Here is a 12,091-nt window from a genome sequence, read left to right on the forward strand (position 1 = left end):
GTGAAATGATTTGATTCTTTGTAACAATTAGAATAAGCAAGGCAAGTTTATTTCTACATCATATGTACATCATATATACACATCATATATATCATATGTACATAAGACATTAAAGCATTACAGCGGGCTGCAGAGGGAACATTAAAAATACATTACCAACAAACTTTAAAAAGAAATTAAATAAAGACAGAAAAAAGCTCAAACAAAATTTTAAAAATTTGACAGTTTAGTTGTTGTTTTGATAAACTGCAGCAAATATGAAAGTTTTTAATCTTGATTTAAAGCAGCAGAGTTTCAGCAGACTTGCAAGTTTCCAGAAACTGAACGCTGCCTCTCCACGTTTAGTTCTGACTCTGGGAACAGAAGGTAGACCTGACCCTGATGACCTCAGGGATCTGGTTGCTTCATAACAAACCAGAAGATACTGAATGGATTTTGGCCCTAAACCATTCAATGTTTTGTAAACTAATAGCCGGACTTAGAAGTTAATTCTTTTACAGATAGGAAGTGTAAAGATCTGAGGAGTGGAGTTCTATAATCCACTTTTCCGGTCTCAGTAAGAACTGGAGCAGCAGTGTTCTGGACTAACTACTGTCTGACTGTTTAGGGAGATCTGTAAGGACAACATCACAGTAGTGTAGTCTACTGAAGATAAAAGCAGAAATTCTGCTGAGTCATCAGTCCTTTAATCCTCCAGATGTTTTTTAAGTGATCACAGGTCGACTTCACAACTTAATGTGAATGCATGTTTTGCATTTATCACATTAGTTAAGACATTAATGTCTTAATATGATGCTGAAATTCAGGTCTGGGCGTGCTGGGCAATGATTAAAAATTTTACTCAAGTTTAAGCGCGTGAAATGATTAATCACATCGTTTCATGCAAAAAGCACTTTTCCTCTAAAAGAAAAGGCCTCCTGCTATATGAAAATGCAGTAAATTTTGGTTTACAAACACTAAATCAGGAGTGTTCAACCTGGGGCTCCGGAGCTAAATATGCCAAAGAACTGAGTAATGTTTTTAAATATGGAATAATTGCATTCAATTTCCACAACATAATGAAATGTAATATGTAATATATATTTATATATATATATATATATATATAAATAATCTTTTTAAGAAATATCTACTTTTTAAGAAAGTCTGTCTACTGCAAAAGTTTTTCTTTATTTTAAAACCTAAAAATAGTCATAAAAATGTGGTTCTTCAAAAATGCCAAATTTCCTATAGCAGAGATTTATCTAAAATTCTAAGTTGTCTTTTTTCCCCCCAAAAGTCTGGTAACATCTGCGTCTCTAAAGGAGTTTTATTTAGCTGGCTGAGGGAAAAATGACTCTATGGATTGGAAAGGCTGCAGACCCCTGCACTAAACACATAAACAGGTTTAGCAGCAGTTTTCTCTTTAAACACCAACAGTTAAAATATTTATTTATTATTTTATATAAATCTAAAATCAAAGATTTATGAGAAAGAAGGATGAATTGTTCAGGATTTACTAACTAAAAGGTAAAAAGTCAGCAGGATGGATTTAAAGCTGTGAAGCTGCTTCCTTCTAAACACAGAAGGAACAATATGTGATGAATATCAGCATCAGGTGAACAGACAGAAAGCAGGATGAGAATCTCACAGCTTCTAGATGGTGAGGAGAGAGAAATATTCACAATATGCACAATAACTTCCATCCATGCACCTTCACTGCTTCATTATCCACATTTCTGGATATAATTTCTTTAACCTTTTATTCTTAGCTTGACTGTTTAGCTTCTCTTGCACATGAGGCCTCCACTACCGGGAGTTAAGGGGTTAACATCCAATTTTACGAGTGTAGTATCAGGTGTGTAGATGTAACTATAAACATGTGTGGTATCCACAGAAATTTCAGAATCTCAGCTACCAGCTCAGCAAAACCATTTCTACCACCAGCAAACACAGTTAACCTCCTGACTACCAGTAGTTCAAATTTGTCCTCTGTGGGGGACATTTGTAAACTTATCTCCCACCCACTGCATTCTACTGAGTTAACTCCTTTTGCTATCTACAGAGGACGTTTAGGGCTTTTCAATGATACCAAATGTGAAGGGGTGGGGCTTTGGTACCTTTTGATAACAAAAAAAATTTGATTGGACAGTATTTTTTTTCCTGGTAGTCAAGAGGTTGAGACAACAATAATTAAAAGACCAGGTACACAAAGTCTGAAAAATATGTAAACACAGATTATTGCTCTTTCTTAAGTTCCAGACAGAAAACGTCTCTTCATGTTAATAAAGCCGCTCTCTCCTGATTACATCAGACGCACCGCTGCAGCAGGACCAGATGTGGAGGAAGAGGCCTGGACTGCAGCCTCTGCATGTGGCAAGAGAGCAAGAAGTTTGAAGAAAGAAGAAGAAAAGAAGAAAAAAAAAAAAAAAAAAAACCCAAACTGCGTTAACTTGCAATAAAAGAAAATTAACGGAGTTAATCCATTCATGTGGAAATGTGCTAACGTGTTAACGTGCCCAGTCTGTGTCAATCATTGCACTGTGACTTATTGTGTTTATATTTAATATGTCTATTTTTTACTGTTGTTTTTATTTTTACTGGTACTGAAAGGGGGTGCACAGCCTCGGATACATGTACGACTGTTTTAGGAATAAAAACTTTAAATACCTGGTGGTGGCTGGGAGATAAGCTCCTACCCTCATGCAACCCTGAACTGGAGAAAGCGGGTATGAAGTTGTAAACAAAGCCACTCCAGTGGAAGATGGAAGAAATATTCAGGGAGTCGAAATCAACATTTTTGTATTTTCTAGAGAAAACAAAAGAAGCAGTGATCCCAACAACATTTGAAGCCCTGGACATCGCTGGAAGACAGCAATGACATTCCGTTTCCCAACATCCGTCCGATAGAACCAGAGGTTGGGCGTCTGCCATTGAGAGAAAACTTTACAAAGCAAATACAGAAGGCTGTGTTTACAGAATAGAAAGGTCCAATTAGAAGTTGCCAAAAACATCGAGAAAACTGTTACCGTTTCTGGAATGGTGTTCTTTGGACTCTGAATATATCTCAGAGCTACCAGAAAATTGAGCATGCTGGGAAAGGCCCATGAAACTTTCTGTAAATCAACTATATGTATAAAGCCCCTCTGTTTCCACCCTTTAACTAAGCTAGTTGTCCTCATAAATAAATCCTTTAATTCCAAGTAATTTTTGACCACATGAATGTAAGACTGTGATGAATGGCAAGAGATGCTGGCTTACTGGGATAGGGTGGGCCACAAAAAGGAAAAGATCTATAATTACTTGTTATTATTTGTATCTGTGTATCTGTCTTTGCAGTCTACCAGAAGAAATAGCCGTTTACTTAGCTCAGAATTCCTTGTGAGGTCTCATTATAAAAACATTGCATCAGAAGAGATAAATTTTTAACTCTAAAAAACTGCAAATCTTTATAATTAAAAGTTATACTCCATCCAAAATAAAAACAAAAAACCTGTGTCCGTCATGAAACACATTTCTTCCATATCTTTCATTATAACAGTCAGCTGTGGACACACATTTGCGTGTTAACCCTGAGTGAGTGCATGGAAAGGTGTGTTTGTAAAGGTCACTGGAGCTCAGACAGATTCCTTGAGCTTCTCTACCACACTGAGCTGTCGGTAACTGTTAACACCCTGTAAGAGTCTTACAAAACAACTGGAAACCTTAACTCTGAGAGCTTAAAGGGATCAGGATATAAAGCTACGTAAGTGCCATAGGTTGAGGATTATGGCAGAAGGGTGTGTTTTTTGTTTTTTATGTCTCTCTCTCCACCATCCCACAACCAGCTGGCTTCAAGAGCAGCTTTCCTGTTCTTTTTACAGCTTTTCAGTTTATTTAGTTAGGCATTAACCGAGCCTTAAGTGCCAAAAGTAGCCTGGAACTAGCCCATACACGTTTGCGATCTGGGAGGATGACCAAGTTTTAATTAATCAGGTCAATGCAACAATTATTTTACAGAAACTACAAAACGTCACAAAGCTGTGGTGAAAAATTCAGTGTTTTTCTCATTCACTCAGGCTGCATTCACACCAGCCTTTTATGATCCAAATCCTAGTCTGTTTGCTTGGAAAGTCCACTTTGTTTGGGAATTGTGAATGCACAAACTCTAGGTCTGGGTCTGCTTTAAGTAGACCCAATATAGGGAGAAGACTACAAAGCAAAGTGCATTGTGGGTTTAGTGCAAGGCAATGTGGGTAAACACAACCAAAACATAAGTGCATGTGGGACGATACGCAGCTCTGGATGGGAGAAAAGTCTTGTGGTCAGACGTGGAAGAACTCTATAAAGTTCTGACAGAAATCTGAAGAACCAGGACCGCTAGGCTCTGATGCAGCTCCATGTTTTACTCCGATGGACACACAAGTTGCTCTGCATTAACCAATAGGTGAACCAGTTTCCTACTTCACTGGTTGTCTCATCTTCTCCTTCAGTTATTCTTGATGCAGGGCTACCTCTGGCCAGGAGGGGAGCACACTATTGAAAAGGTCAGATTCCTTTGAGTTAGTTGGAACCAAACTTGGTCTGGAAGAACATTGCAGAGCAGGAACCTGCTGGAAGCATTTTTTTCAGAATCAGAATCAGAATAAAATAAATTAAAAAATAAAAAATAAACCATTGAGCTTCAATCACCAGCTTTAATTTAGCTGTTGGAATAACTCAATGATCAGTTCTCAGTGGTGGTGAGTGTCATTCCTGTATTGTCCTGTTCAGCGTGGAGATCAACACACCACATGTTGTGATCCTTTCTGATCCAGATAAAATGACGAAGGTAGAGCTCATCCTCTCTAATGCTAGCATAAAGAAGGTTAACAGAGGGCAGGCCAAATGTGATTAGCAGTTGTAATAGCACTGGATTTGGATTAGTAACTTACATGTCTTCCTCCATAATGGAGCTAATTTACAGACTTTGTGCATTAGGAAAGTAAAGGTCACATACTAAAACTAAGCTAACTGAGGGGATGCTACAAAATGACAAAGATCATCCTGCTCCAGGTTTTTAACAGATGTGTTGCCATTAAACTTAACGAGTTAATATTTTCTATTAAATGTCCCCCTAAAGGTCCCCAAAAATGCTTTTCAATCTCACAGCAGCCTAACACTACTTATGTTCAAGAGTGAAGTTAAATGTCAGGATTGAAGGCTCATCACTTCTACTTCCTGGTTGGCCACTTTTTGCCTTCAGAACTGGCTTCATCTCGGTGTCACAGATTTAACAGGGTGTTGGAAACCTTCCTCAGAGATGGGCTTCAGCACTGGTTCCCAACCTATTGTCCCTGAGGACTTGCAACCCCCAAAAACCTGTGAACCCCCCACCCACCCCGTGAGGAAACCATGCTTGTTTTTTGCTTTAATTTGCTATAGCTTCTTATCATAATTGCATTCTAGCTGATGCCTTTCCTTTGATAAAATAATTACCAACATATAGCCTTACTTTAAAAAAAAAATCAAAATAAGGACGAATCATCTGCACTGTGGCATTTCTCAGACACGTCTCGTTAATGAAAGTGTTTCCTGGCTCCCAAAGCACGGCTTCCTTTTAATTAAACGCCCAAATGATAAAAACTCAAGCAATTACACGACTTCTTGGGGGACCCCCTTGAGGGTCCAGGGACTCCAAGATGTGTGGGAGGGTGGTGGGGTATTTTCTCGGCCCACTTTGGGCCCCTTAGTACCGACGTGGCCTGGTTAATGCACATGCACACATACACGTATATGTGAACACACAAAGAAAACAAAGAACTATTCAAAAGTACTTACAACAATAAAAAATATCGCAATTTTTCTTAATGAACTACGACTTCTGGTTTTGTATGAGGCTACTATCTTAAATTTAACAATGTTAAGACAGATTTTCCAGTCTACTCATGACTTTAAGCTGAAATAACTAATGTTAAGCTGAAAATATCTCTGAGATGGTTGAGGCAACTTATTTCATAAGTCCACTGTAGCCTGCGCCCTGTGCATGCTCAGGATGGGGAATGAATTTAAAAAAAAGATTCAATGCAATCCAATGGTTTCCTTAGCCAGGCATTTTTTTAAAAAAAAAACTAGCTTGTCTGAATTCAGATTAGATCACAATGAATTGATTCAATGATTGAATTTGAACTGATCATGTGTGTAAAGTGACTGTTAAAAACTGGCATTGTGCAAAAAATAGAAAACCATAAAGATAAATCTTTTTAAAAATTTTAAAATAATTAAACTACAGAGTAATATAAGATTATTCATATTTATTAGATGAAAAATAAAAAAATATAATATGTAAAAGTAATATGATAAACAATAAAATACAGTGTGCAATAACTTGCATTAAACTGGCAAAATATCTAAACAAAACCTCATATCTCGATATTCTCTGTACCCATTTTATGTACAGCACTTTGTGATTTTTGTCTGTGAAAAGTGCTTTATAAACAAACTTTACTTACTTACTAATTCAATAAAGTATCAAATCCTATATTTTGACTGGCTGATATCGAAGTCTCGAGTGCAGCGTATCGATACACTCATCCCTGGTAAGTAGGCAGTAAACCAAGCAGTGCCTCATACATGACAGTGTACAGTGACAGATCCTTCGGGTAGCCAGAGCAGGCCATCCAACCCGAGAGTTTAAATCACAGTGTATGTCGACATTTTCCAGCTTGTAATAAACCTCAGAGAGGCAGGATAAAGGATGTCAACCAATCCAAGACATCGAGGAGAAACGTTCATATACAGCAAATCTTCATAATCAAGCACAGACAAGAAAGTTGCAGCAACAAGCAGCTTTGTTGTTTAATAAGAGTAACACAACTTATTTCTGAAGTAAAAATTCAATTCATTTCCTTTATTGTCCCCTGAGGGAAAGTGGTTTTGCAGCCAGATCACAGACATTCAGAACAGACATCACAATAACCAAATTAAAAATCAGAACCAATGGCATATGTCAAAAAAGAGATTCACACAATCCAATAACAAGAAATAAAATAGGATAAATAAAATCTCAGCTCTGAGCAAAAGAGAACGAGTAGGTCACCTCAGTGGCTTATAGCATTTTGGAGGTGAACAGCAGCAGAGACAAACAACACCTTAAATCTCTTTGTCCTCCCTACAGGGGCCCCGAAACGACGGCCCGGCGGTAGAAAGACAACCTCACTCTGGAGAGGCTGGTTCAGGCAGTTCAATGTAGAATGAGCCTTCCTCACAACATTATTGTTAAAGACGGCCCCCCTGCTGGGACGCAGAAACTTTCACTAAACTACCCAACGGTTCTACTGGCCAGATTTAAGCTCCCGAACCGGCAATAATACAAAAAAATAAAACAATGACCATATCGTTGGTTTATGACACATTTATATGGAGGAAAGAGTTGTCACACCAGCTTACAAAATCCTCCCCAACCTGCCCGTGTGTTGTCTTAACATCCTTAAGCAGGCTAACGATGGCCGTGTTGTTAGCAAACTTTAACACACATCTGTTGTTAACATTACAGCGACACTCATCAGTGTACATAATGTTTAAAAGTGGATAGAGACAACAGCCCTGTAGAGAACCTGAAGAACAGAAGACAACGAACCATTTACCTTCACACACTGGGAGGTACTGGTAAGAAAATCCAAAATCCAGATTAGCATGAAGTTTGAAGTTATCAATAAGCCTTTCGGCCAATAAATAAGGTTGTATGGTGTTGAATGTGGATGAAAAATCCACAGACAAAACTCTGACATGAGTTTTGGTGCCTTCCATGTGTTTAAATAACAAATGCAGGAGAGTCACCCCAGCATCCTCCACACCTCCACCCACTATATTCGCAAACTGAAATGGGTCAAACTCAGTTTTAGCTTCATCTTCTTCACAGGATTTTCTACATGCAGCTTGAATTCATCAGGTATTTGTACACGTAACCCACCTTTATTTCATTTCCTCGCATTGGATAACAACATTAGCTTCGTCTTCTCTGCATCGTGCTTCACCATCTGGTGATCTGATGGAGTAGTCTGGGTACAGCGGTTGCCAGGACAACAGTACTTGTCTGACTGCATTGGGCGAGCTTGGGGCCCGCTGTCCTCTGGTCCACCTGGGGTGTCCCCCACGGGGGATGGTGGGTGGGTTGTGTGTAGCTTGACTGTGTGGTGGTGAGTGCTTGTGGGTACGGCACAGGGGAGGGTGTGAGTGTGGGGTTATATGGGGTGCAGATTGGAGTAGGTGGAGGGTGGGTGGAGGGGGTCAATAGCGCCCTGGTTCCCGGGGTGTGCGGCTGGAACATCGGGGTGTGTGCTGGCCTATGCCGGGTGGTTGTCTGGGGGGGCCTGGTCCTCCTATGCATGGTGCGGGCCCTCTGCCTTTGGGGGGTGGGGCTGCCGCCTCTGGGCTCCTGGGGCCCTGGGCCCTTCGCTTGGGCTGCCCTGGGTGGCCGGTCCCTGGTGGGGCCGGTGGCTGCTGATCTTGGCCCACTGGGGCCTGTGCCCTGGGACCGTGGGGGGCTCTTGCTGGGGCTCTCCTCTGCCGCCCTTCGGGTGGGGCTGGAGTCGTCTTCGTGGTGGGGTAGCTTGGGTTGGTGCTCCGGGGCTGCTGCTGATGGCCCGGGTCTCTGGCCCTGGTCTGCCTCTGACCTCCGTAGAGGCGTGGTCGCATTTGCACGATCTCACTCACCACTCTTCATCACTGATCACTCCTCTTCCTCATGCTCTGCATGCTGACACAGTCACTGAGTTGTCCAGTGGGTTTTTATGCTAAGAGATAATTCTTCTTTTTATTTTTCCTGTGAGTTAGTATCTGGTCTTTTTGATTTGGTTATTATTTAAAAACTCTTAATGACTGGCAGCCCTGTTTTTTTTTCTGTGTGTGTGTTTATGCTTTTGTAAAAGTTGTAGGAAATTTTCTGGTGTGTTCATGTACAGGTGTAACAGTTTGTTGTCTGGTGATGGTGTGGATTGAAGGGTCGTTTCCTTCTGTCTGTGATCTTTTTGTCTCCTTTCTTCTTTCCCTTTTGCTCTTTTTGCTATTTTCCATCTTTTTCTGTCCCCTCTTGTCAGGTCCAGCAAGATTACATAGATTCCATGATTCAAAGTAAATAAATAAATAAATGAATCATATTATCAAGAGGAGCCTTACCCATAGGCCTCCCCTTGGCAGAGCAAATTTGTTCAGCACGATACAGCAACCAGATTATCATTTTGCTGCTATGATGCTGGACAGGACAAGTTAAAAAAAAAAAAAAAAAGAATGGGATGTCTATTAAGTTCATATGAGAGTCAAGGCAGGGAGCCAATACTTTTGGCACGATAGTGTAGGTCTATAGTTAATTAAAATCACTGGATCATCCCCTTTGAATAAAGGGAGAAAATCTGATTTCCATAGCGAGGGAATTTCATTGTTTTCCACTGCCAGTTTAAAAAGGATTGTATGAGGCTCAGCTACAAGTTACAAAAAGTATGGCTCTATTAAATCAGGACCACAAGGTTTTCTATAATCTAAACTTTTAAGAGCTCTTTGAACTTCCTGAACTGAGAAAGGTGCAAAACAGAAAGGTTCACCTTGGGAAATATGTACAGGGTCTCATAGAGACAGGTCCCACCGAGTCAAAGACCCAGAAAATGTCTATTTAAACAATTTAAGACCCACTTCCTATCATCTTGTCATCCTGTCATGAAGCTGAATTCGGTTGCTTCAACTTAACTGTGTGACTAAAGCTGAACTGTAGATTTACACTCTTAATTTAGGCTGACAAAATACTTCTTTTAAAAACAGAAAGTCTACTCAACAATACTTTACAGCTGGTTACCTTCTCACTCTTTTGTTGGGAAGTCTGTATTCCATCCATCCATCCATCCATCCATCCATCCATCCAAATTCTATACTTCTTCCAATGCAGGAGCCTATTATTAAGACGAATCCCAGCAGCCACTTGGCAAGAGAAATGGTACGCTTAGACAGGTGACCATCACAGACAGACAAACTGCCATTCGTAAGGAAAAGTAGAGGCTTGAACCAGCAACCTCCCACTTTGAGAGAACATCGCTAACCACCACACCACACAGCTTTGCCTTACATTTGCTCTGAACCTAGACAATACTAGCCCTTTATTCACTTGGTATTGGATCAATACCAAATCTTGCTGTATCGCTCGCCCCTATCATGAACCCTGTCATGTCGTGATCAACAGTGTTGAAGGCAGCAGTGAGAAGTAATATAAATAAAACTGAGGTTCACTGTGAATGTTGATCTCGAGACCATTGAGACGTTATTGGTAAGTTTTATATTATTGTCTGAAAGATCCTGATGTTTAACAAATTTTTAAGTAGCTCACAAAAAAAGTAGATCAGACAATGTTGTATAGCTGCTAGTCACAGATAGATAAAGGTTATTTTGATCAGTAGAGGTCTGATTACAGCACACATGTATATGGGGCCATTTAGTTCTCAATATTTCTGCGTCATTTGTCTCTTTTACAAGTGCCTTGACCTCTACCGGCACTGAAACTTCAAAAACCTGCTTGAAGTGTCCACCAGCCACAGAATCAAAGCACTCCACACAGAATATTCAGGTTTTTGAAAGGAGAGTAAAATTCCCAAACCATGAGCGTGTTACTCCAGGATAAAAGGGCACATATAAGTCGGCTCTTTGAGAACACATCACATTTCTGGCCAGGTATAAAAGCTCAGCGTAAGCCTTGTATGGCCCAACATTTTGGAAGACCACGATTCATGATCATTAGGCCATGAAAGATTAAATTCTGTTGAGGCAGATTTAAAAGACAACGATATCCCATAGGAACACAAAATAATTCAATAAAAAGTGTTGACGTAAAACAAACATAAATAGAAATTGGCATGGTCGGCTCCTGCCTGTTGTCGAGGACAATCCTAATCCTGTTTTGTCTTTGAGTCCCGGTCATGCTTGATGAAGGTGTTGAGGGGGATGAGGAGAGAACACATTCAGTGTCGGGTCCAAAGCTGGGCTTTCTAAAACTGGGACTTCATGCTGCACTGGAGCCATGACTCACAACACAGGATGATGTTTGGAACAACTATTTGTATTTTATACCTACAGGGAATTTCTTCCCACCTTGTATTCACCACAAACTTTTATTTGGAGAAATATATGAAGCAACACTATCTTAGCCTATCTGTCTCTAAACAATTAGTTTCTGTCTCTTTAGAAACATGAACACACACACTGTCTTCTGACAGAGTAACAATGAGACACTGTCAGGAGGAATCCTTTAAGCTCCGTGACGAAGGCTAAGTGGCAAAGAGGTAACACAAACAGATAAAGCGGTGGAGTGGATTACCCTGTACTTTGAATGAGATTATCAGGCCCGATGTTATAGGAAACCAGATTATCAGGCAATGGCTTGCTTAGCTCTGCTTAGACAGAGGGATTAACCTGTTTAACCACTTTTTGATGTTATGAGGGCGCTTTTCATATCAAGACGTGCACTTTTAGCCTTTTTTCTGTCCACGTGCATTTGCATGTATGTATAGATTATATTCTGACTAGTGTTTCTCCATAGAGTTAAATATGATTATTTTCTATTAAAAATCAATTTTTCATAAAGCATTCATACATTTTATCCTGTCCTACTGCCAACAGCAACCACTCACAAGCTCTACAGTAATACTTTTTGGGTAAAACTGGGATTTTTTTTGTCTTTCCTTTTTTCTATGATCAGAATATTAAGATTGCAGAATATAAAAAACTGATATTTTCATTTAAAAAGGAAGAAAAGAAAAGTCCATAATCCTTTACATAAGCTGCAGCCTGAGCTATTGGAACACTCTGCCAAAACATGTGTTGGTGCTGCAGCCTCTGCAGCATCCCACAAATACAACCCCGGGGGTATTATTAAATTACGCAGATTACTTAACGATAAAACACAATTAATTAGTCAATTATCAAATCAATTTAGTATGAATTAAAGTGTTATCCTGGGGGAGGCCTGATATAAATGTCAGGATTGGTAGCGATTAAGACGACTGAGATTCGGCAGGGTAGCATTCTCCGCTTCTTCTTGCACTTTATCTGCTTTATATTATTTGACACTATTTAACAACCTTGAGCTACAACCTTTAAGGGAAACTTCAGCAAA

This window comes from Melanotaenia boesemani, chromosome 3, assembly GCF_017639745.1.
Source record: "Melanotaenia boesemani isolate fMelBoe1 chromosome 3, fMelBoe1.pri, whole genome shotgun sequence".
NCBI lineage: Eukaryota > Metazoa > Chordata > Actinopteri > Atheriniformes > Melanotaeniidae > Melanotaenia > Melanotaenia boesemani.